A 27,209-nucleotide genomic window follows, 5' to 3' on the forward strand; every position below is an offset into this window, starting at 1 on the left:
CTTTAACCACTTCAGCCCTGACCAGAATTTTTTTTTATAATTTGGCACTGTTTTGCTTTAACTGACAATTACGCGGTCATGCAATGCTGTACCCAAACAAAAGTTGCGTCCTTTTTTCACACAAATAGAGCTTTCTTTTGGTAGTATGTGAGATCGCCTTAGCGATTTTTAGTTTTTTACGCTATAAACAAAAAAAGAGCGACCAATTTTGAAAAAAATATTTTTTACTTTTTACTATAATATCCACCAAATAAAAAAATAAAAATAATTTATTCATCACTTTAGGGCAATGTTTATTCTTCTACATATTTTTGGTAAAAAAAAAATTGCAATAAGCGTGTAGTGTCTACAAACTATGGGAAAGTTTTATGGCATTTTTTTTTTTTTTTACTAGTAATGGCGGTGATCTGCAATTTTTAGCGGTATTGCGACGGACAGATCAGACACTTTTGACACATTTTTGGGACCATTGACATTTATACAGCGGTCAGTGCTATAAATATGCACTGATTACTGTGTAAATGTCACTGGTAGGGAAGGGGTTAACACTAGGGCGTGATCAAGGGGTTAAATCTGTGTTCCCTCAGTGTGATCTAACTGTAAATGGCTAGGACTGACTGGGGGAGGAGACGTATCGTTGTTCCGACTTAGTCGGAACAACGATATGTCTCCGCACCCCTGACAGAACAGGGATTTGTGTGTTTACACACACAAATCACCATGCTGGCACTCGTGCTCGCCATCGCACCCACTGGCCATGCACATTGAGTCCCCTGCCACGCAGCGCATGCGCGTTCTTTGGCGGATGTAAAAGGTAAGGATGTACCCATACGGGATTTTGCCCAGGAGAGCCATTGTGCCACTGTATATCTGCACATGCCAGTCAGGAACTGGTTAAATAACTTAACAAGCTTGCTCATCTCCACCCACCCAGTAAAGGATACACCCACCAGTGTAATTGATTCTGTCTCTTGAGGTGGACTTAAGTGGTCACACCTGTTAGGAATACACACTCTTTACAAATGGAAAAACATGCCTTATTCATCATAAACACACAACATTGAGACCCCATTCACACCTGAGCGTTTTGTAGCTTGACGCCTGAAGCTACAAAACGCTGGAGGGGAAAAAATCCATTATTCTCAATGGAGATGGTTCACATCTCCACTCCAAGTCGCCTGAAGCCCTACGCCTGAAGCTCAAACAAGTGCCGGACCCTTTTTTGTTGCACGAATCGGGCTGATTTGGGCGTTTTTCTTTTAACATTGGTGACCTTTTTGCCCTGCACAAATTCGGCTGCAAATCGCGGTAAAAAACGCTTGAAAACGCTACGCTCAGGTCTGAATGCAACCTAAATCCCCGTTCACACCTGTGCGAATTAGATGCTTACACCGCATCCAATTCACAGGATATTTCAAAATACATTCATTTTAATGAGGCTGGTTCACATATCTGTGGTGCATTCACACTCTGCATTGCACAAAAAACGTGTGTGTCTTCTAGGCAGTGCGGTGTGGCTCAGGTGCGAATTCAGGCCCATTATCTTCTATGGGCACGCATCTGATTCGCAGATGTGTTTCGTTGTGTACAGGATAAAATACTGATGCAATCTTGAGCTGATACTGATCAAAAACTGACATGAAACGCTGTACAACTGACTTTTCCCTTCCCCTTCAATTCGCACCGTGTGAACCCAGCCTTAAATATATGTACAGCATCACACCACATGTCTGGGCCCCAGTTCTAGAACCAAAACTTGCTTGATCTATAATGTGATTTCATGGGGTTTCATTATGTGAAACCCATCAAAAATGTTAGCACTGGTGAAAAATAAAGTTTAACACCACAGCATATAAACTAGTAGCCAGCTAGCAGGATTGGGAATCAAACCCAAAACTCAGCGCTGCAATGCTGAAGCGCTAGGCTTTGAGCCACCATGTTTTTAGCCTGCATCGCTATAGTGTCAAACTGTCATAAGTCCCAGGGGTGCAAGAATTTAATCGATTCAGATGTACTGTGGAAGGCCATAGAGCCAGGGAACAACATGTTTCTGGCAGATGCTATCTGTTTTGAAGGATGGTTATGGCTGATTACTGTCGGCATGCTGAGAGATAAACAGCTGTCATTTTGTGGGTTTTGGCTTTCTAATGCCGCGTACACACGATCGGACTTTCTGGCAGACTTGGTCCGGCGGACCGGAACCTGTCAGACACTTAGATCGTCCAATTCTGGCTCCAGCTGACTTTTTTTTTTCTCTCAAAAGTCCGGCGGACCTAGAAATAAAACGTGTTTCAAATCTATCCAACGGACTCAAGTCCAATGAACTAAAAATTGGGAAAACCGTTCGTCTGTGTGCTAGTCCGACGGACCAAATATGCCGCAGCTATTTGCTACGCGCTATTGAACTTCCTTGTTTAGTCCCGTTTTACGTTATCACATTCAAAATGAACGGTTTTTCGAACAGACTTAAAGGGATTGTAAAGGTATTTTTTATTTTTTATTAAAATAACAAACATGTTATACTTACCTCCACTGTGAAGCTCATTTTACACAGAGTGGCCCCGAACCTGCTCTTCTGAGGTCCCTCGGCAGCTGTCTCTGCTTCTTCCTGCAGGTACTTCTCACATTTATGCGAGCTCCCTCGCATGGTGAGAAGCACCTGTGGGCGCGCTCCCGTGATACAGCCGGCGGCTATAGCCGCTCGCTGTATCACACGGCCCGCCCCCCGGCGCGCCGCGTCATTGGATGTGATTGACAGCAGCGCGAGCCAATGGCTGCGCTGCCTTAAATTCATCCACTCCAGCCAATCAGCGGCCAGGCTGAGTGGTGAAGAGGAAGTCGGGGGTGAGCACGGGACTTTCAAGGGGTGAGGTAAGTAAAACGGGGGGCATTAAGGTGAAAAAACATTTACCTTTTACAACCCCCTTTAATCCAGTCGTGTGTGGCCAAGTCCGTTTCCTTCAGAAAGTCCGTCGGACCTCCACCGAAAGTCCGTCGGAAAGTCCGGTCGTGTGTATGCGACATAAGAGGCTGCAATTGGTGGTGGGGAAATGTTGAGGCCGATTATAGTCCTTGCTCATTGAAAACCTATGACACAATTTGCAATGGTGGTACATTTAGACATAATTTAGGGAAGTCTGTGAGTCAGGAGTTATGTTTAACAACATAGGAAGAACAGAACTTCTCTACATGAAGTGGCATGTTTGGGATGTGAACCCAGAAACTCAGTGCTGGTAGGCAGAAATGCTAACCTCTAGGCCACTGTGCTGCCACATGTGGAACCCTCCTACACATAAATACTACCTTACTTTGGACATATCTAGGTGGTGTAATTACATAAGTAAGTACATTTTTGTGTAATTTAATCTCAGTATGAATACAGCTGTTCTTTAAAGCCCTCAGAGGTTTGTTAGAGAACCTTAGTGAACAAACAGTATCATGAAGGCCAAGGAACACACCAGAAAGGTCAGGGATAAAAATGCAGAGAAGTTTAAAGCAGGGTTATGTTATAAAAAAAAAATATATATATATATATATATATATATATATATCTCCTTCCCAAGCTTTCAACATCACATGGAGCACTGTTCAATCCATCATCCAAAAATGTAAACGGTATGGCACAACTGCAAACCTACCAAGACATGTCCACCTAAACCGACAGGCCATGCGGTGCAAGCACAGACACGATTCACTAGACTGGAACAAGTAGAGCACCCAATATTAACCTACATCCTTACTACACAGAACAAAAAAGGCATGATCTCACAAATATATAACGCACTCTTAGCCAGATTGCAGCAAAACTTCTGTGCAGACGTAGATGGGGGCAAGACATGGGAGAAATGAGGGTGAGGATTGGGAACTGTGCCTACAGGCCCTACCGGTCATTTCAATTTCTCCATCAGGAAGGCTTTCCCAACTCTTCATTCTACATAGAACCTACCGTGCCTCAGTGCTGCTTCACAGATGGGGCAGGAGGGAATCTCCTCTGTGTGCCCCAGATGTGAGGGGCCTAACGGTGACCTTATACACATACTGGAAAGAGGTGACTAATACTATATCAGCCATATATGAGTCTACTGTTCAGCTCCACTTGATCACATGTTTTTTGGGTGCGGTAGACAAACTTTTTGTCCCTCCAACAAATATAGCTGTATCGAGTCTGCTATATATTGCACGCATGCAGATAGCTCGTCTATGGCTGACAGCCCATAATCCAACCACAAAATTGTGTATCGAACAGGTTAATATGTTGATCAAAGAAAAACTGATACATAGAAATGCGGTCAAAAAGTTCTATAAAATTTGGCAGCCATGGCTAGACACCCCGGGTCTAGCACACTCTCAGTTAGTGCTGGATAGATTATTCAGATGTAAACCACTGAACATTTACAAGCATTGGCCAACTGTTTGTACCATATCAAGATACTATATAGTAGTGGGATGGCTTAGGAACACAGAGACCATTTCCGATACCATCCTCTGTGGGATTCAACTAGCGGGCTAGCCCGCAGTGACTCAACCGGTTCCCGGTGGTGAGAGAAGACATTAGTTAGGTTCACCTTCGGTTGGAAGATTGATGGTTCATTTATAGACATGTGCAGACTGAAATATTTCATTTCGGAATTTTGTTTTCGTCCAAAAAAGAAATTTATTTCGTTACTTCCGAAATTTGTTTTTATTTATTTAGTTTTTCGTAAAAAAATTGCATTCGTCCGAAAATCCAAATGAATTCCGATCGAATCTGTCATTGAAGGCTTATGATGTCTGTCGGAATGTTTAAAGAAGATTCGACGGAGCAGCGAAACTCACTTATGATGCTGCAATCATACATACCCGGTCGAATATTTTGACTACAAGCTATAGTAGGATTCTAATGTTGTACGTCTTCTATGGGTTTTTTAAGGCTATTTGCATTGCACACAGTTCATGTTAGCATTAAGAAAAAATAAATGCGTGTGGGTCCCCCGAAATTCCATACCAGGCCCTTCAGGTCTGGTATGGATATTAAGGGGAACCCTGTGCCAAAAAAAAAAATGGTGTGGGGGTCCCCCTCAAAATCCATACCAGGCCCTTCAGGTCTGGCATGAAATTTAAGGGGAAAAAAATGGCGTGGAGGGCCCCCTCAAAATCCATACCTGACCCTTATCTGAGCACGCAACCTGGCAGGCCGCAGGAAAAGAGAGGGGGAGGAGAGACGCCCCCCCCCCTCCTGAACCGCACCAGGCCACATGTCCTCAACATTGGAAGGGTGCTTTGAGGTAGCCCCTCAAAGCACCTTGTTCCCATGTTGATGAGGACAAGGGCCTCATCCCCACAACCACAGGTTGTGGGGGTCTGCAGGCGGGGGGCTTATCGGAATTTGGAAGCCCCCTTTAACAAGGGGACTCCCAGATCCAGCCCCCCCCCGTGTGAAATGGTAAGGGGGTACAAAAATACCCCTTCCATTTCACCAAAAAAGTGACAAAAGAAGGGTTAAAAATGACAGGAGACAGTCTTTGACAATTCCTTTATTTAAAGTCTTCTTTCTTCTGGTATTCTTCCTTCTTCCTTTCTTCATCCTTCGGTTTCTTCCTCCATCTTCTTCTTCTTCCTCCGATCCTCTTTTTCCTCCGATCCTCTTCTTCTTGGTCCGGTGTTCTCGTCTGGCATCTTCCTCCATGGCGTCTCTTCTTGGTTCACGGGCCACTCCGTGCAATGGGAGGCTCCCGCTGTGTGGCGCTTCTCTTCTTCTGACAGTTCTTTTATAAAGGAGAGCGGGACCACCCAATGACTCCACCCCCTCTGACGCATGGTTCCATGCGTCAGAGGGGGTGGAGTCACCGGGTGGCCCTGCCATCCGTTATAAAACAACTATCAGAATAAGAGAAGCGTCACACAGCTGGAGCCTCCCATTACGCAGAGCGGCCCGTGAACCAAGAAGAGACGCCGTGGAGGAAGATGCCAGACGAGAACACTGGACCAAGAAGAAGAGGATTGGAGGAAGAAGAAGATGGAGGAAGAAACCGAAGGATGAAGAAGGAAGAAGACCAGAAGAACGAAGATGAAAGAAGACTTTAATAAAGGATTTGTCAAAGACCGTCTCCTGTCATTTTTTACACTTTGTTACTTTTTTGGTGAAATGGTAGGAGTACTTTTGTACCCCCTTACCATTTCACATGGGGGATGCCGGGATCTGGGAGTCCCCTTGTTAAAGGGGGCTTCCAGATTACGATAAGCCACCCGCCCGCAGACCCCCACAACCACTGGCCAGGGTTGTGGGGATGAGGCCCTTGTCCTCATCAACATGGGGACAAGGTGCTTTGAGGGGCTACCTCAAAGCACCCTCACAATGTTGACAGCATGTGGCCTGGTACGGTTCGGGGGGGGGGGGGGGGGCACTCTCTCGTCCCCCACCCCCTTTTCCTGCGGCCTGCCAGGTTTGCGTGCTCGGATAGGGGTCTAGTATGTATTTTGAGGGGGACCCCCACACAATTTATTTTTTGGCACTGGGTTCCCCTTAAAATCCACACCATACCTGAAGGGCCTGGTATACTCTTGAAGGCGAACCCATGCTGTTTTTTTTTTTTATTAAATCTTTTTTTATAGAATTTTCAGTGTCATACAAAATCGCCCACGCAGGGGCCAAACATTTCCCACACAGGGGTAAGCTTCCAAATGCGGCAACAGGCCACAACAAAGCACATTACAAAACCTATATCCTGCCTCTGATGCGGCAACCGACCGCAACAGGGCAAATGAACACAAACATAAACTTGCCTATCTACACCCCACTGTGGGGAGAGGATATTGTAGGATAATTCATGCTAAGTATTAAAATGACCGGATAAAGTGTCATAAGAGCAGGTGGGTCACCCTATAACCATACCGAACTATGGGTTATTTACTACATCTGTTGCCGTTGTGTTATCATCCAGCCAGCAGTTCCACACCTTCTCAAATTTCTTTGGGCAACCCCTGTTCAAGTAGGTGGCCCTATAGAGGGGTAAGCTAGCGTTCACCAGGTTTTTCCAGAATTTAATAGAGGGGGGAGACGATTTGTTTCCAGGTCATGGTGATGGCCTTGCGTGCATAGTAGAGCAACAGGGATATGAGTGTTTTCCTAGCCCTGAGGATCGACATTTGTTCCACCAGCCCCAGCAGGCAATATTTAGAATCGCAAGGAATATTAACCTCAGTGGTCTTAACTATCACCAGGAGAACCTCTTTCCAAAAGCATACAATCGCTGGGCAAGCCCAGAAAATGTGAATGAAGTCTCCCGGCTGATAGGAGCAGCGCCAGCACTCCGGGGAGTGCGTCGGCGACATCTTGTGCAGTCTGTGGGGCGTGTAGTGGACTCTGTGTACAATTTTGTATTGGACCAATTTGTCCCTGGCTGAAACCAAAGGGGAGAACGGAAAATCCCAAATCTCCCTCCAGTCATCGTCATCCAACTCCGGTATGTCCACCACCCATTTCCTGCGGAGGGAGGACAGCTCGGGGACGGCAGCAACCAGTAGGGACCTGTAAATCTGAGACATGGGTTTCTCCAGGTCTTTTACCCGAAGGATGGACTCAAGCTCAGAGTACTCCAGTACGACCGGTTGTCCCAAAAATTGACAGCGATAAGCATGCGCGACTTGAAGATAACAGAAGTGGGCCCATGTAGGCACATTAAATTTGTCACGCAGGATATGAAAGGGAGCAAGTTCCCCGTTGATAACGACATGTTCGAGCGTCAGTATCTTACACTTGGCCCAGGCCTGAGGGTCCGGGATGGTATTAAACTGCGGAAGGCCAGGATTCAGCCACAGGGGGGTGTGAGGAGACCATTAGTTCGGCAGGGACGCCCTCAGTGCCTCCCCCGCCCTCCACGCCCTTAAAGTGGTGCACATAGAAGGGGTGAGGCAGTGAGGCGTTTTTGGGCCCCTGAAAACCAACCCCCTTAAGGCCTCCAGAGACCCCACTATAGCTGCCTCCAAGACCGTCGCAGCATTGGTCAGGTCCGGCTGCAGCCACCAGTGGACGGTAACAAGCTGGGTAGCTAGGAAATATTTGTGACAGTCGGGAAGAGCTAACCCTCCACTGCCCACAGGCCTGGTGAGTGTGGTGTATTTGAATCTGGGGGACTTGGGTCCCCAGATGAAGGAGAGAAAAAGTTGTTTCAGACAGTTAAAGAAGGCTTTAGTCAGCCATTGTGGGGAGTTCCTAAATATGTATGTAAGTTTGGGAAGGACCTTCATTTTAAGAAGGTTTATGCGGCCAATAAGAGAGAGGGGGAGATTGCCCCAAGCCTTTAATTTGGGCTTGATTTCTATCAGAACAGGTTCAAGATTGAGCCGGACAAAGTCCTTGGTCTCTCTTGAAATGACAATACCCAAATAGGTAAACCTATCCACCCATTGAAGCGTGGTGGAGGATGGTGAGGTCCTGGCCCCCTCGTCCACCGGAAAGAGCTGAGATTTATGCCAATTCACCCTCAACCCAGTGAAGGCAGAGAAGGCATCCATGATTCCAAGTGCGCCCCGCAGAGAGTCACCGGGATCATTTAAAAAAAGCAGAAGATCATCCGGATAGAGGGCCACTCTCTCCTCCAGCCAGCCCACCCGAAGACCACGGACCTCGACCAAACTCCGAAGAGCCTCAGCAATAGGTTCCATGGCTAGGGCGAACAAGGCCGGGGAGAGAGGGCACCCCTGCCTGGTGCCCCGCTGCAGGGGGAACGAGGGTGACAGGGAACCATTCAGTTTAATGCATGCCGTAGGACCGGTGTAAAGTGTACGTATCCAGGCAATAAACTGCAATGGAAAACTCATTCTTCTAAGGACCTCCCACAGATACACCCATTCCACTGTATCAAATGCTTTCTCCATATCAAGGGTGGCAATAGTCCTAGTACCTTGATTATCATGGGGGGCATGAATGTTAGAAAACAATCTGCGGATATTGATGTCAGTGGACCTACCTGGCATAAAGCCTGTTTGATCGGAGTCAATCAGAGATTTGATTACTGTATTGAGTCTAGTGGCCAAAATCTTAGTCAATATTTTTAAATCACAGTTCAGGAGTGCTATCGGCCTGTAAGAGGCACATTGCTTAGGCCGCGTACACACGGGCGGACTGTTCGCCCAACTTTGTCCGCTGAACAGTGTTTCAGCGGACAGTCCGCTCTTGTGTGGGTTCAGCGGACAGTTTCAGCGGACAGTCTGACGAACAAAGTTTTTCGGAATTTCCGTAAAACTGTCCGCTGAAACTTGGTTTGAGCGGACAGTCCGCTCGTGTGTAGGCTTGTTCGTCAAACTAAGTTCCGCGCATGCTCAGAAAGGATTTACACGCCGAAGGTTGCATTGCAGTGTATAGGACGTCGTTTTTCTCGTCCCGTCGTACGTGCCGTTCACGTCATCGCGCAAGTTTTCAGCGGACTGTTCGTACGTCGTGTGTGGTCAAGTCCGCTCATGCTAATTTTGAGCGGACTGTTTGTCAAACTGTTTGACGAACAAAGTTGGGCGAACAGTCCGCCCGTGTGTACGCGGCCTTAGGATCCTTATTAGGTTTCGGAATGAGAACAATATGAGCTTCTCTCATAGAAGCCGGCAGGGAGCCCTGTTGAAGACAGGCTCGATACATCTGAGCCAGCCTGTTTTTTTTTTTTTTTTTTCTACATTAAAGTCGCGTTGTAAGTCGTGCTGTGATTCACACTCAAGTCGTGTCCAAGTTGCCCCCCAAAGTCGTGCTGGAAGTCGTGTTGCCTCTGTGTGAATGAATGGACTGTTATGATATAAGTTCAATAAACACAGATTGTTATTGTTAGTCACGTCGAATCTCCTATCTGTATCGAACTGTGTCAAAACTAAAATAAAGCATTTATTTATGTTGGATTTTTTGTTTTTCGGACTCTGTGCTTTTCGAAAATACCTGAAATTCGGACGAAAATGCATTCGGACGAAAACGCATATTTATAGTTTCTAGGTTTTGTTAAGGAATACCAATGTGTCAAGTACATTGCTTCTTAACCTGTGAGAAAAACGTATGGAACTAAAAGCAGGAATGACAAATGCACGATTTAAATGCATTGTAAGAAATATCAAGATTGAGTTCTAGGCTATAGACCAACAAATTAATATAATACTGATGTTAACTGATTTCCTGTAATACCCAAATGTCTATGTTTACAATGTATGCTTGTTACTATGACACAATAAAACTTTTTTTGATTAAAAAACACTGATGGGCCGGGCAAGGAGAGCATTAATCAGAGAAGCAGCCAAGAGACCCATGGTAACTCTGGAGAAGCTGCAGAGATCCACCACTCAGGTGGGAGAATTTGTCCACAGGACAACTATTAGTCATGCACTCCAAAAATCTGGCCTGAAATAGACTAGAAGACGCAAAGGACTCCTGTGCAATTCACACCAGAGCTGCTGTGGAGATGTGTAAGCCGGTCACAATCTCCTGCTTTGTGAATTGAATGCGGTGAAACCCGCATCGAATTCACAATAGTGTGAAACTAGCCTGAGGGTTTCCTCGCATACATTTTTGGTAAAATGTGTTCTTTCTTTCCTGCAGTTGCGGGTAGAACAATGTTTAGCCCTTAGCACCATCATCGTATCATAGTTTGTCGCACTTTCACAAGCATGCACAATTTTAAAGCAGGGTATCTGTTTACTCGACGTAACATCATCTTTCACATTATACAAACAAATTGGGTTAACTATAGTGTTTTCGGGGGGGGGGTTTCCGAAAAAAGCGCATTTGAAAAACTGCTGGGCAAATGTGTGACATAAATTTCAACGGCCACATTTTCTTGCAAAGAAACAGGAGAAGAATGGCAGAATTGGCCCGGTTGGCAAGTGGTTAAAAAAGATACAAAGAACGCACCTGACCCTTGATGGTGCTAAGGGCTAAACATTGTTCTACCCCCTCTTCCCGGATTACTCTCCAGCAGTCCGTGCGGCGAGAGCCAAATACCATCACATCAAACAGAAGCTGAGGCAGAAAACCATACAGTACTCCTTGCAATTTCCTGCCAGACTGAGAGTGGTACATCAGGGCCAGGTGCACTTTTTCCAAAGCCCTGCAAACGCCCTATCCTGGTATAAATCTCTGCACCAGCCTGGCCGTACATCTGACCGAGCACCTGATACCTGATCAGGGTCTCCCTGCACCAGCTACAAAGCTCTCTTGTTTTATTTTTCTGCCCCAACCAGGGGGACCGTACCTTGTGGCAGGTACTCCATTGCTGTACAAGAGGATACAGATCTTCATGAGATGATTAAGCTGATAAGTTTGTTCACCCCTGATCACTGACTGATCAAAGTTGTTTTCTGACTTGCCTGTATTGGCCATGTTCCTACTAGAAGTTTGGGGTTTAAGCCAGCCCCTCGTTTTTGGGGTATGGCAGGGGTTAAAAGGGAGAAAATCCCAGTTCCATTTGGACTTTTGTAGCTCGAGGTATTGATGTATGATTGGATGTCTGTGGTGTGTATGTGTGTATGTTCTCTCCCTCGCCCGCTGCCCCCCGGTCTAGGATTGCAGCCGTGAATTATTATTTTTTTTTTTAACCATGTTAGCAATTGCTCCCATCGGATTCTTTTTGGTCCCCTTTTTAAAACTCCATCATGTCTATAGTCACATGCATCTCCTGGAATGCCAGGGGGTTAAACTCTAAATTTAAAAGGGCTTCCCTATTCGATTTCCTTAAGGCACATAGGCCACATATACTGTGCTTACAGGAAACGCACCTTATGGGATACAGAATACTTGCGTTAAAAAAAACATTGGGTTATGCACAGATACCACTCCACATATTCTAACTATGCCAGGGGGGTCTCCATTTTTATAAAAAAGTCTCCCTTTTTCCTGCGCCCATGTGGCTCTGGATCCCAAGGGACGCTATATTTTTCTACAATGCACAATCCATGCCACGCCATTGCTGCTGGTAGTGGTGTATGTCCCCCCTCCTGTCACGGCTGCAGTCTTCATGGACTTGAGTACACAATTTTACACTTTGCCAACGCTTCCTACCCTTGTGCTGGGAGACTTTAATTCAGTTTTGAACCCAAGCTTGGACAGATTGAAGCCCCTCCAGTATAAATCTAAACTGTTTGGTCAGTGGTGTGCTTCTTTTGGATACGTTGACCTTTGGCGACGTAGCCATCCAGCGGCAAGAGAATACTCCTGCCAATCCCGGACATACTGTACTCTTTCCAGGCTGGACTATGCTCTAGGGACCCCCGACCTGGTCCCTTATGTCCAGACAGTCACATACCTTTCTTAGACGATATCAGACCACTCAGCCCTTAGGGTGGAACTACTACTGGGCCACTGGCCCTCCTTTTGGAAGTGGAGACTCAGTCCCCTCTGGATCTCCACCCCCGAATTCCAGGAATCGGTCCGGAAAGATATGTCCCACTATTGGGGGGAAAAATGCCAGCTCCGCTTCCCTTGGCCCCACATGGGGCGCCTTCAAGGCGATCGTGCGGGGCTCTTACATTTCCAATATCTCCAAGCATAGGAAAACCTCTTGCGCTGCCCTTCTGTCCCTGGAGACCGACAGGGCCTAATACTCTGCGACTCCCATGGAGTCTTGGTGGGGGCACACCGGGCCTTGGATCTCCATAGGGTGGATGTGATGGGGCAACAGCAGCTATATCTGTTGGCCATACTGCATGAATATAGTGGCAAAAACTGCAAAACACTGGCATACCTCTCCCGTACGGAATACGTTGACAGGACTATACCACAAATTCAGTTACCTGACGGCTCTATAACATCTGACCTCCCTGACCATTAATCAAACAGTCAGGTCCTTCTATGAAAACCTTTATTCATTCCTGTCCCCTCCGGCCGAGCGGGAAACGTTGGGTTTTTTGAATCCCTCCAGTTCCCCATACTAGAGGACTAGCACACCACTATTCTAGAAGAACCCCTGACAATTGAAGAAATCACAAACTCTATTTACTCACTCCCTCCGAACAAAACCCTAGGATTGGACGGTCTGCCCGTTGAATGGTATAAAAACTATGCAGACGAAATGGCACAGAAATTGCACTCTGTTTGGACAGGCACTGGAGGAGGGCAAACTCTCCTCCTCCATGTGCGAAGCCCTGATTGTTGTAATTCCCAAACCTGATGAGAACAAATTGAAATGTGGGGCCTACTGTCCAATCTCTCTCGTAAACAGTCACGTTAAGATTTTGGCAAAAATTTTACTACTGAGACTACAAAAGGTTATTCTACACCTTATCCATAGGGACCAGACTGGATTCATGACTGGAAAGAGTACATATGACAACATTCGCCATCTGTACCTGCACATTCACAGGGCTGACACTGAGCAAAAATTGGTCTAGTATTATCTTTGGATGTGTTCAAAGCCTTTGACACGGTTAATTCGGCCTTTCTTTGGGAAACTATGCATCGTATGGGTTTCAGTCTTCAATTTATTAAGTGGATCCACCTACTGTATACCAACCCAAAGGCTAGGATATGTACAAATAAGGATATATCTGATGCGTTTCATTTGAATAGGGGCACCAGGCAGGGCTGCCTGCTCTTGCCACTCTTGTTTGCACTGGCCATGGAGCCAGACGGCGACAGTGGGTGGCATCTGCTATGGCGAGCTGTCTGAAAAGATCTCCCTATACGTGGATGATGCCCTGATTTACCTAGATGTCTCAGAACAATGCTTTATGTCCCTGATGGAAGTGGTGGAGTTTGGGAGGGCACCCGGACTAAAAGTAGGTAAGGAAAAGTAAATACCTGTGGATCTTTATCAATGCGGACTTGTCCCTTTTTCAAATCCCTCAATATTACTCCAATCATGACAGACATGGAGACCAGGTTTGTCCCCTCACATGGTATGGATTTAAAGGGGAACCCCTATGCCAAAAAAACGGCATGGGGTCCCCCCAAAGTCCATAACATACTCCTATCCGAGCACACAGCCCAGCCGGTCAGGAAAGGGGGTGGGGACGAGCGAGCGGCCCCCATCTCCTTAGCCATACCAGGCCGTGTGCCCTCAACATGGGGGGGGGGGCTTTGGGGAAGGGGGGACCCCCACCCCAAAGCACCTTGTCCCCATGTTGATGAGGACAAGGGCCTCTTCCCGACAACCCTGGCCGTTGGTTGTCAGGGTCTGTGGGCGGGGGGCTTATCGGAATCCGGGATCCCCCTTTTAATAAGGGGACCCCCAGATACCGGCCCCCCCACCCTATGTGCATGAGTATGGGGTACATTGTACCCCTACCCGTTCACTTGGTGAAAAAAGTGTAAATAAAAAAACACAAGTTTTTAAAATAATTTATTAGATAGACTTCAGTGTTCTTCTTCCGTCTTGGGGGCTCTTCTCGCCGGACTCCTCCGCTATCTTCTGCTAGCTCTTTTACTAGTGGAGGAGGCCAGCTTTCTTCGTCATCGCCGCTGCCGTCTGGGGGTCTTGTCCCGCTCTTGGGTTCTTCTGCCGAGCCTTCGCTATCTTCTTATAGCTCTTTTACTAGCGTTGGCCCGGTCTTCTTCTTCTTCTCCTTCTCTTCCTCCTCCGGGACTGTAACATCATAAGGGGGCGGGGTCACCACGTGACATCACCCGCTGACCCCGCCCCTTGCCCCTATATAAGTCGTCGCACAACGCGTCCCTGCCATAGCGGCCAGAGAGAGCATCATGTCAACATGACAAGGAAGAAGAGAAGAAGGCAGCGGCGACAGAAGACCAGGCCAATGCTAGTAAAAGAGCTATAAGAAGATAGCCTGGCAGAAGAACTGAAGAGTGGGACAAGACCCCGAAGTTGGAAGAAGACCCCCGGACGGGGGCGGCGGCTACGACGAAGAACAAAGCTGGGCTCCTCCGCTAGTAAAAGAGCTAGCAGAAGATAGCAGAGGAGTCCGGCAAAAAGACCCCTCCAAGATGGAGCTGTCTAATAAATTTTAAAAACTTGTGGTGTTTTTTGTCATTCACATAGGGTTGGGGGACGGTATCTGGGGGCCCCCTTATTAAAGGGGGCTCCCGGATTCCGATAAGCCACCCGCCCGCAGACCCCGACAACCAACAGCCAGGGTTATCGGGAAGAGGCGCTTGTCCTCATCAACATGGGACAAGGTGCTTTGGGGTGGGGGGGGGGTCGCTCGCTCGTCCCCACCCCCTTTCCTGACCGGCCGGGCTGTGTGCTCGGATAAGGGTCTGCTATGGACTTTGGGGGGACCCCCATGCCATTTTTTTCAGCATAGGGGTTCCCCTTTAAGTCCATACCAGGTGAGGGGGCCAGCAAGGTGTCAATCTCGCCAATGGAGGCGGCGACATTGACTTCCATCGCTAGTCCCGTCTACCTCGAGCCACGTTCAAAATGAATGGACTTTTTTCTGTGTGGGCAAGTGCGCCGGACAATTTTGAGCCAAAACTTCTTTCTAAGTCCACCGGACTTTTGGAAAGAAAAAGTCCGCCGGAGCCCACACAAGGGCGGATTGTCCAATCGCATGTACGCGGCATAAGAGTTTTCACAGCGTTGTTCCATCTAGCTAATGGCTTACTTAAAATAACATGATTCACAGGAGGACAAATGGACTAAATGAATGTCCGGTGGAGAACTTCCAGACACGTCCACCCACTATATCACATTTAGATACTACCTTGTAAAACTATGAGAATTCTATGCAAATATTGCTATGTACCAAATATTCATCCATAAATAGAATAATAAAGTGCTAGTAAAGGAAATATACATGTATAAAAAGCAACACAAAATATATATGTAATATCCTGTAATTGTCCAAAGTGACTTGTGCAATCAATGTCCATAAACATGACTCCCCAGAGTCACTGGTGCCGAATTCCAGATTGATTATATAAGACAAATTGGTCACAACTTCTGTGCAGAAAGTGATCAACACTCGTGCACCCCTCTCGGTTCCACACTCACCAGATAGCTGCACCCCTACAGGAATAGAAAACATGTAGTTAGGGTCAGCCTTTGTTACAGGTATCCAATGCAGGGACCTCTTCCATGGTGTTAAATCATGGGATATCAGCATGTGGATGGATGAAAAGGAGGGACACTCAGTGTAAATGCGATTTTAAAAAAGTTTTTTTTTTAAAAAATTTATAAAAAAGGCACTCACTAGTGCCAAAAGCTTGAACAGAGTAAATTTAACCGATCTGGGAGGGCATGCATTCCACAGACTAGATACAGGAAACCGGAAGTACCAGAAATGATGTTAGGCGTTCCAAATTCCGCCTTACATGTTTCATCATCAGACATCAGAAGCGGTGCCATCTTGGTACACCTCACGTCTCTTTATACAGTATGCGTATGTCCCATAGTTTGTCCAAAATGCTCAAAATCCAAGCTGATTGGGGGGAAATTGATCACTGGGAGTGCACTAAGAATTCTCACAGCACTATTCCATTTAATTAAGTGCTCAAACAAATAAAAAGCTCTAAAAAAGGGGGGACACTATAGATGCACCCACAAAAGGTCAGTGAGGTAACATGTACCTTATTGTGCTGGGTGATTGGTGCAAGAAAAATAATGTGCTCGAGGGTATTGTGAGTACCTGTGTATTGAGAAGACCCTGAGTGCACGTGGACTGTAAGTGCACAACTGCTGTGAGTGCTCGTGTTCTGTGAGGACATGTGGGCTCTAAGTGCATGTGGGCTGTGAGTGCACAGGTGTTGCGAGTACCTGTGTATTGTCTTATTGAGAACCTGTGCATCGTTGAGTATAATGCCGCGTACACACGATCGGCTTTTCCGACAACAAATGTTGGATGCGAGCTTGTTGGCGGAAAGTCCGACCGTGTGTATGCTCCATCGAACCATGTTGGCTAGCAGGTTCTCAAATATTCCGCCAACAAATGTTTGTCGTCGGACTTTCCAATTGTCTGTACAAAAGTCCGTCGGACAAAAGTCCATGCATCTTTGGAATCGAGTATGAGGCGGAAGCTCTCGGTCTTGTAAAACTAGCATTCGTAATGGAGATATCATGTACGTCTTGTATGTCACTATGTTCATAATTGTTGGCCCATATTTGTATGACTGTGTGTATGCAAGACAAGTTGGAGCCAACATCCTTCAAACATTGCGTGACATTGGTGAAACCAGTCGGGGACCAGAACTGCTGGAGCTTAGTGACTCCCCTAGCTGCCAGGAGAATAACTCCTCCAGTGAGGTCGGGAGTAAAGCCAACGGAAAGGATAGACCGATTCTGGTTGTAGGGGACTCAGTTCTTAGGACAGAGAGGGCAATCTGTCACAAAGACCTGAAGCGCCAAACTGTATGTTGTCTACTGGGCGCTTGGGTTCGGCACATCACGGATCTGGTGGACAGATTACTGGGGGGGGGGGGTATGGGAAAGACCCGGCTATCATGGTGCACGTTGGCACCAATGACAAAGTCAGAGGTAGATGAAAAGGACCCCCAAGGTAGTACTTTCTGAAATACTACCGGTACCTTGAGCCACACCAGAAAGGCAGAGGAAGATTAGGGAAGTAAACAAGTGGCTGAGGAGCTGGTGTAGAAAGGAGGGGTTTGGGTTCCTGGAGAAATGGGGCAACTTCTCAGTCGGTTATCAGCTCTATAGAAGGGGCAGACTTCCAGAGCGTAGTATTGGGGGCATTAGTGGTAGGTGACTAAAGCACCTCAAACCGAGGTAAGTATAGTAACAAGTCCTATATGCAACCCCAGAGCACCCAATAAGGAGATAGTATGCAAACGTTCTAAACTATGTGGTATGTTCACCAATGCCAGGAGTCTGGCGGATAAGATGGGAGAACTAGAACTACTGTTGTACAAGTAGGAATTACAGAGACTTGGTTCGACAGCTCTCATGATTGGCTGGCAACCATTCAAGGGTATTCCCTATATTGCAGGGATAGAGAGGGTAAAAAGCTGGGAGGGGTGTGCCTGTATATCAAACATTATGTACAAGTGAATGTGAGAGATGACATCCCTAAAGGAGCAAGGGAGGAGGTGGAATCCTTATAGGTAGAGCTACAAAGGGAGGAAACTAAGGGGAAAGTAATACTGGGAGTATGCTATAGGCACCCTAACCAAAAAGGAGGAAGTGGAGGCAGACCTCCTTTTTACAATTTGGATTAGCAGAAAGAATGGGAAGTGTCATTATAATGGGGGATTTTAATTATTCAGACTGAGTGGAAGGAACCGCGCATTCATCTAAGACTCGCCGGTTCCTAAATGTCTTGCAGGACATTTTCATGGGTCAGATGGTAAATGCACCAACTAGAGACGTGTTACTAGACTTACTGATTACCAACAATATAAACCTGATCACCGATGTGGAAATACAGGGCAATTTGGGAAACAGCGATCACAGGTCAATTCGTTTTAGTATAAATCACACAAATAGGAAACATAATAATAATGGGGGATTTTAATTATTCAGACTGAGTGGAAGGAACCGCGCATTCATCTAAGACTCGCCGGTTCCTAAATGTCTTGCAGGACATTTTCATGGGTCAGATGGTAAATGCACCAACTAGAGACGTGTTACTAGACTTACTGATTACCAACAATATAAACCTGATCACCGATGTGGAAATACAGGGCAATTTGGGAAACAGCGATCACAGGTCAATTCGTTTTAGTATAAATCACACAAATAGGAAACATAAGGGGAATACAAAGGCACTGAATTTCAAAAGAGCCAACTTCCCTAAACTACGATCCTTGCTAGAAGATAATAATTGGTATAAAATCTTAGGAACAAATAACATGGAGGAAAAATGGGTATGCTTTAAGAGCATAATAAAGGCATTAGACAGTGCATCACAATGGGAAATAAATTTAAAAGAGCTAATAAAAGTCCCGAGCGGCTTAACTCCAACGTAAAAATGCAGATAAAGGCAAAGGAGAAGTCCTTCAAAAAATACAAGACTGAGGGATCATCAGCATTCCAACTGTACAAAGAATGCAAAAAGAAATGTAAGGATGCAATCAGGGCGGCTAAGATCGAACACAAAAGGCACATAGCGGATGAGTGTAAAAAAAAAAATCCCAAGAAATTCTTTAAGTACATAAATAGTAAGGAAGGGAGGTCAGATCATATTGGTCCCATAAAGAATGATGAAGGGAATCTGGTTACTAAGGATGGAGAGAGCGAAGGTATTGAATTTATTCTTCTCCTCAGTCTTCACAAGGGAATCGGGGGGCTTCAGTAACCAAAACTGCAATGTTTATCCTCATGTCACAGGAAGCAAAATAAAAATTATGACAATCAGTGCAGGGAAAGGGATATAATAATATTAAGAACATGCTGTCCCACCAACCACTGGGAAGTGATTTCACAACACCTCAAAAGAAATAAAAATATAAATCGGTGTAGCGCAGCAAAAACAATCAACATTAAAATCAAAACAAAAAAAAATAAAAAATATTACTAAAAAGTCTCTGTGAATAAATTCCTTTGTAAATATTTCAGCAGTAGATAATTCAGCAACCAGTGAAAGAAACAATTGGGGTTATTTGCTAAAGGCAAATCCACTTTGCACTGCAAGTGCACTTGAAAGAACACTGAAAATGAACTTGGAAATGCAGTCGCTCTAAATCTAAGGGGTATATTGGAAATGAGTGGAAGCTCTGCTGATTTTATCATCCAATGTTTTTTATTTTAATTGCATGTCCCCCTGGGATCTACAGCGACTTTACTTCCAAGTGCACTGTCAGTGTAAAGTGGATTTTCCTTTAGTAAATAACCCCCAATGTGTCGATCCTCTATCAGTTAAATTGCCTGCTCCCCTCCGTGTAAAAGGAAAAAAAAGGCCAATATCTCCTCACATCCAGACCAGGCAGCTCCTCTCCTTATCCTTTAATTAGATGGAATAATGGATCTCATCCACTCCTCGCTCCATATGGAAAATAGAAGCAGCAGACTGGTGTCTCACCAAAAACAATGGCTCCAATCCTTATCTCATGTATTTTGTAGTAGATAATCTGCTGAGGAAGCCTATCCTTTGGCTATACGGGTGTAGGGGAGGATTGGAGCATAGTGACATGCATCTGCATCTCACCCTGTGAAGTGGTGAGCTGTATTTTATTATATGCATGTTACATCTTTGTTCTAGTAACTGTTTCTGTATAGCGGGGTGTTATACTAAATATACCTATGCAGAATACACTGTTTTGCCTTTTTTTGATTTTTATATAATCCGATAAAAGTTATGAGCATCATTATCTACAACAAAATATGTGATTTATATTTTTATGTCACAGGAATCGCCCTCATGGCTAACAGAGGACAGAATTAGAATTAGACTTGAAAACCTTAACATTAATAAGTCACTGGGACTAAATGGCTTGCACCCGATGGTCCTTCAGGAACTCGGTCAAGTAATTGCCAGACCATTGTTCCTAATTTTTACAGTCATTTCAGCGGGGAGCATCGATAATTTCCAAAAACTATTAGATAAGCACCTGAATGACCACAACATACATGAATATACAACGTAATACTAACATAAAATCGCAAACATAGGTTGGACTTGATGGACTTGTCTTTTTTTCAACTTTGCCTACTGTGTAACTGTAACTGTGAGGGGTGCAGGGAATCTAAATCTAAAGTAGACCTAAAAAGGGAAACAGCACTGTGAAAGAAATTGGTGTTCCTATTTGGAGTCTAATGGTGCAAAAAACTCACAAATAAACATTAGAAAATCATCACATTTCAATAACAAATAAAGTGCTAACATACTCTTGTGCAAATATCAATGCTAACATTTATTAATTACACCTTGTAAATCACCACATTTCATGAACAAATAAAGTGCTAGCATGCTCCTGTGCAAATAACCATACTCCTATTCACTAATTGCATCTTATAAAGGTGCTAATGTGCTGCTGTGTTACAAAAAAGTTACTTTTTTTTCATAAAAAGTAAACGTTATCAACATAAAATATGTAAATTATAACAAAGTGCTCGTGTACTACTATGCGAAAATATTAATAATCCAAAAAACAGTAAAAAAATCGGTATTTTCAAATTGCCCGTTATCATCTTATCATGCTTCCACAATACCTTGGTGAAAGATCCACCACCACATACCCAAAATTTACTTACCAAATCAAATGCAAAATATTAATGATAACAATATTTAACCCAAAAAAACTTAATGAATTTAAAGATTTTAAGTACATTTATTCTTTAAGTTTATTGGAGACGCAGAGATAAAAATGGATGAGGTGTGTAGGATAAATAGAAATATGACTTCCAGATGGAGAGATGGAAGAAAATCTTTGGAAATACAGTAAATATCAGCATGGTATCTGTATATCTTAATTTGCATATCAATAAAGAGGCTTATCCATAGGGCGTTATATGCTTAGCAATGGCTATATGCAAGAAAAGAGGAGAGTCTCCCCTAGGCATCTATAATAGCAGCAATGCTAAATATGGCAAGGCCCCCCCCCCCCCCAAGGCTGTTTGGACCTAAGATTTGGGTAACACTGTAAGGAAAGAAACTTAGATGTCAAGTCCCCAATAGTGGCGCTGTAACGCTCCTCTGTGTAACTTGGGTGGCAACAAACCAACTGATAGGGCTTTCATACAGTAGTTATCAGAGATAGACTGTGCTGTCACTGCAGGTACAGCAGCACTTTTGGTTCTGTAACATCTTTATTAAGGGCATTATTCTTTTTTTCAATACTTTATTTCAAAACGCCACACATTGAGTACATAAACCACAACTCTGGCGTTAATATATGAAGTATATCGTATCACCACGAAGTGGTGCTGTGGGATATGGAGATTGAGTAGAAAATACCACATCCCGATAAATTGGATTTAACAAGAAAATTGGTGGATGATGGACTTTATAGGCATAACACAGGTATAAATTAAAAAATAATATTTATTACAAAATCTAGAATTGAGACAATTGCATAAAATTTCATCAAGTATTCACAAAAATGTACCTTTAACCACTTGACCACTGGGCACTTAAACACCCTTAATAACCAGACCAATTTTCAGCTTTCAGTGCTCTCACAATTTGAATGACAATTACTCGGTCATGCAACACTGTACCCATCTGAAATTTTCGTCCTTTTTTTCCCACAAATAGAGCTTTCTTTTGGTGGTATTTGATCACCTCTGCGTTTTTTATTTTTTGTGCTATTAATGAAAAAATACCGAAAATTTTGTAAAAAAAAGCATTTTTCTTCATTTCTATTAAATTTTTTTGCAAATAAGTAATTTTTCTTCATAAATTTGGCCAAAAATGTATACTGCTAAATGTCTTTAGTAAAAATAACCCAAATTAGTGGATATTATTTATTCTGCGTGAAAGTTATAGGGTCTACAAGCTATGGTGCCAATCACTGAAAATGTATCAATTTGATCACAGCTGATGTACTGACAGTCTATCTCATTTCTGGAGACCCTAACAAGCCAGTAATGTACAAAAACCCCCCAAATGACCCCTTTTTGGAAAGTAGACATTCCAAGGTATTTAGTACGTGGCACGGTTAGTTTTTTGAAGTTGTAATTTTTTCCCACAATTCTTTGCAAAATAAAGATTTTTTTTATTTTAATTTTTTTTCACACCAAATTGTCATTTTACCAGGCTATTTCTCTCACACGGCATATACATTCCACAAATGAAACCCCAAAATACATTCTGCTGCTCCTCCTGAGTACGGTGATACCACATGTGTTAGACTTTTACACAGCATGTACACTAATCATTATTGTTATTTGCATTCACGGTTTATATTTCACTTACTTTTTTTAACATTTTTGTCACTATTTGAGTGCACAGATGATTTATGTTTAGCACTACACACTGTCGTGGCACAGGCGGCACAGGTGGGCACTGATGGACACAGGCGGCACAGGTGGGCACTGATGGGCACAGGTGGGCACTGATGGACACAGGCGCCACTGATGGACACAGGCGGCACTGATGGACACAGGCGGCACTGATGGGGCACTGCAGTGGCACAGGTGGCACTGATGGGCGCAGGTGGCACTGATGGGCGCAGGTGGCACTGATGGGCACAGGTGGCACTGATGGGCACTATAGTGGCTCTGGTGGCACTGATTAGCACACAGATGGCACTGGTGGGCACAGGCGGCACTGGTGGGCACAGGCGGCACTGGTGGGCACAGGCGGCACTGGTGGGCACAAACGGCACTGATGTGGCACTGCAGTGGCGCAGATGGCACTGATGGGCACAGGTGGCACTGATGGGCACAGGTGGCACTGATGGGCACAGGTGGCACTGGTGTGGCACTTGTGTGGCACTGGTATGGCACTGGTATGCACTGTAGTGGCACTGGTATGCACTGGTATGCACTGGGGTGGCACTGGGGTGGCTCTGCTGGCACAGAGGTGGCACAGAGGTGGCACAGAGGTGGCACAGAGGTGGCAAAGGTGGCACAGGTCGCACAGATGTGGCACAGGTGATAGATGGCACTGGTCTGGCACTGGTCTGGCACTGTTCTGGCACTATTTGGGCACTGCTGGGCACTGCTGGGCACTCACGGTTATTTTTTATTTTGACTGGAATGTTCTCCTCTCCTCTCACGCTGCATCGGTGTGAGGAGAGGAGACTGATGACCTTAGCTTGACCCGGCAAGCCGAATTGTTTACATTTGTGATCGCTCCGTCATTGGACGGAGCGATCACGTGGTAAAGGACCGCTGCCATTGGTCCTTTACCGCGATCCGTGTTGCGCCGGGTCCCGTGAACTCGGCGAGCACGGATGTTCCGGCGTGCGCGCCCCAGGGGGCGCGCACGAACGATTCTCCGGGAGGCCGTTAATTAACGGCCTCTCAGAGATAGCAAACCGACCTATAGCCGTTAATCGGCTATAGGCCGGTTATTAAGTGGTTAAGCTAGAACAACACACCACCTACATACATATGTACTATTAATCACGGTTTGAAGGACCAATTAGATCACTTTCCAATATTGGTAAAAAGAACAAAAAGACAGTGTGTCATAATATAGCTCAACTCTTCATGTTGCGCATATTAAACAGACATTTCTTCAGGAGCTTATGGCTTATTCTATGAATAGAAAATTAGCAATTAAAATCTCACGTTTATTCATTTGTTCAACGTTATCATATAACTTAAAACATTGTTGCCCTGGTGAGTTCAACTGCCACACAGGGCCACCCCCCGCTCAAAAAGCCCTCCCTACCAAACCTGGAGCAATCAACACATGCATGTCGATTGTGGGAATGAGTGTAACATTTGAAAAGTTTATATAAAGTAGCAAACAGGCCATATACGGGGGGAACTTGTTAGTATTTGAATATAAAAAAAATTATTAATAGTAAATAAAATAGAAATAATAATTAAAAATAATACAATAAATAAAAATGTATTATAAATTTCCACTTATATTCTCATTATAAGGTGAATATTTCATGGAAAACAGGTCTTCACATCACTTTTAAGCCAGACTATACATTAAGATACATGTAAAAAATATATTTTGTTATATACCCAGGGTAATTAATTATAGGGTCACAACGGAAAAAAGATTTAGGTTTGTTCACCTGAAAGGCAGTCTAGCAACATGAAGCCTATAGTGGTTTGTAATCCTTGACAGAAGTAGTGGGGAATATCCACAATAACTATTATAAGAATGTCTGGATTAGTAAAGGGAAAACCTCCCACTGGTCACACCACTCAGTTATCCATTTTGTAAGGTTCCCAATTTGTATCTATTTAAGAAAACATGAAAAAAAAGTACTATGTCAAAACCTATAGTCAGAGAATACAACTGACCAGTGAGTGCATGGTAATTACCTTGGGGAGTGAAAGGTCCTGAAAATGTTTTACTTCCAACCCATTGAAGGCAAGTAGCTCTCTTTCATGAATCTGCTGCACAATTGCTTCCTTAAGGTGATAGCTGACAAACAATATACTATATCTCTAGAAGGGTCAGTGTCTTAGCCATGAGGTCTGAGCACCCTATGTACTCATTCCAGCTTAATAGACAATTCCCTTGGCCGGTCTAGGAGCTCATTGAACACAGACTGTATGGCATCTGGAATCTGGTTTCAAAGCCTCACAGGTGCCTCTAATCCTGAGATTATTTTGGCAGACCCTGTTATCTAAGTTCACAATATGCCTCAGAGTATTAATCGGTTGCTGATTATGATGTGTAGACGGCCTCTGTATGTCTCTGAGCAAGCATCTCTGCGGGCTCCTGTTTCCTCTACCACCTCAAGTCTGACTGCCACTGATCGGAGATCTTCATTGGGGTCTGAAATGTAATGAGAATTGAAGTTGAAGCGCCACACCACTGCTTAGAGGTCCAGATACAACTTTTTACTTTTAGAAGTCAGGGGTAAAATCCCAAAAAGTAGCCAACGCGTTTCAGAGGTCCAAGCGTCCCCTTCATCAGGACTTGACTGGCAAAAATGTGAACAAGTCAGTAGTGAACTGGACCTACAATGGTATTTTGTTCAGTGTAAAATACAAGCAGTTATTATCAGCAGTTTGTTTGGCAGTCTAAGGTCTGAAATGTTTGTTCAGTTCACTAAAGACATTCATATGTGCATTGGATTAACTTGCTGCATATGTATTTTTATAAATTTTTCGCAAAGAATATTACATGTATTTTTGCTAATGATTTTTTGGGGCACCTATCGAGACAGAAAAAATTGCTTATTACTTCATGAGATAATAAGCTTTCAGCAGTTAAATGTTTGTCAGTGATTACACACCAACATGATTTTTTTTTTTTTTTTTATTTGAACATTTTTTTTTGCAAAAATGAAAATGATCTTGAAATAAAATAATGACTGCACATGCAATAGATCACGTGGCTTTGTGAATATAATCTAATATTGCTTATTCAAGAAACACATTTCATATTTCATCATTGCAGAGTAGCCCGAATAATAAACTAATTCCAAATGACTTTCACATGTTGCTGTGCTTTTTACCATTGCGGTTTCCGATATTAAATTTAGACCTACTTGGCATATTTAATACCCTCATGCAAAGAGCAATTATGTTTTTTCTCCTTCAGCAACTGAGGTTTAGCTTTTAGATGTTTATTGAGGTAAGACTAATGAAAATCAGTCTTGTGATTGATAGCCATAGGTTAATGCTCTTTAAACTGGTTATGGTACACCTTAGTGATATATGGAAATTTGCCTACCAAAATAAGAACATTTAATTAAATTTTCTGATTCATCTTGGTGTTGCTGGTTACTCCATTTTCTTTAATGCCGCGTACACACGACCGGTTTTCTGAAGGTATTTCCGGCAGAGTTTGAAACTGCCTTGCGTACACACAATCACACCAAAGGCCGATTGGAAAGAACACGAAGGCAGTTCAATAGCCAGTAGCCTCCGTCTCGTACTTGCTTCAGAGCATGCGCCGTTTTTGGTCTGTCGGAACAGCGGTTTTACCGACAGGACTTGGTTCCATCGGAAATACTTAAAACATGTTCTCTTTCTAAGTCCGTCAGAATTTTCAAAAAAAAAAGTCTGATGAGGCATACACACGATCGGAATATACGATGAAAAGCTTCCGTCTGACTTTTTCTGTCAGACATTCCACTTGTGTACGCAGCATTATACCTTTGTTACCCTTCTTAACGTTGCTTGGTCACTTTAATGTTAAACAAAAAAGCCGATAACAGGTATGATGAGCTTGCCTGCTCCATTCTACCCTTTTCCCATACATCCCAGTTGGCCTATCACTATAATGGACTTCCCCACTGAGGAAGGCCATGGGGGGTAGGCAAACTTTGACACTACCAGAAAGTGCTGAGGGTTTGCCCAATTGGGTAACATCTGCTATTTGTATAGACACCTCTAACTACCTGCATTTTATACCTGTCAGCAGTTTTTTTTTTAAAGTGACAGTTCTAGTGTATTTTTGGATAGCGTTCGTAGTTCACTGATTTATTTAACTGTTTGCCGACCAGCGTACGACGATGTAAGTCGGCACAATGGCACGGCTGTGCAAATGGGTGTACCTGGACGTCCCCTTTAAATCACAGGCTACTGGGCGCACGCACTGTGTGAGCATGCTCATGGGTCCCTCGGACTCGATGGTGGCCTGTGATTGAGACACTGAGAGGCAGAACGGGGAGATGTAAACAAGGCATTTCCCTGTTCTGCCTAGAAACATGACAGGGATCTACTGTTCCCAGTGATTGGGAGCAGTGATCTCTGTCATGATCTAGTGAGCACATCCCCCCCTACAGTTAGAACACAGTGGGGGAACACAGTTAACCCCTTGAGCGC

The 27,209-nt window shown here is 44.4% G+C and overlaps 1 protein-coding gene across 3 annotated transcripts in view; it reads left to right on the forward strand.

The window, feature by feature from the left end:
- CHID1 (chitinase domain containing 1) overlaps positions 1 to 27,209 on the forward strand; it is a 924,523-nt gene that overhangs the window by 44,235 nt on the left and 853,079 nt on the right. The window lies entirely within an intron of this gene.

This window comes from Lithobates pipiens, unplaced genomic scaffold, assembly GCF_037356315.1.
Source record: "Lithobates pipiens isolate NorthernLeopardFrog02 unplaced genomic scaffold, aLitPip1_a1.2 Scaffold_10, whole genome shotgun sequence".
In the NCBI taxonomy this organism is placed as follows: Eukaryota; Metazoa; Chordata; class Amphibia; order Anura; family Ranidae; genus Lithobates; species Lithobates pipiens.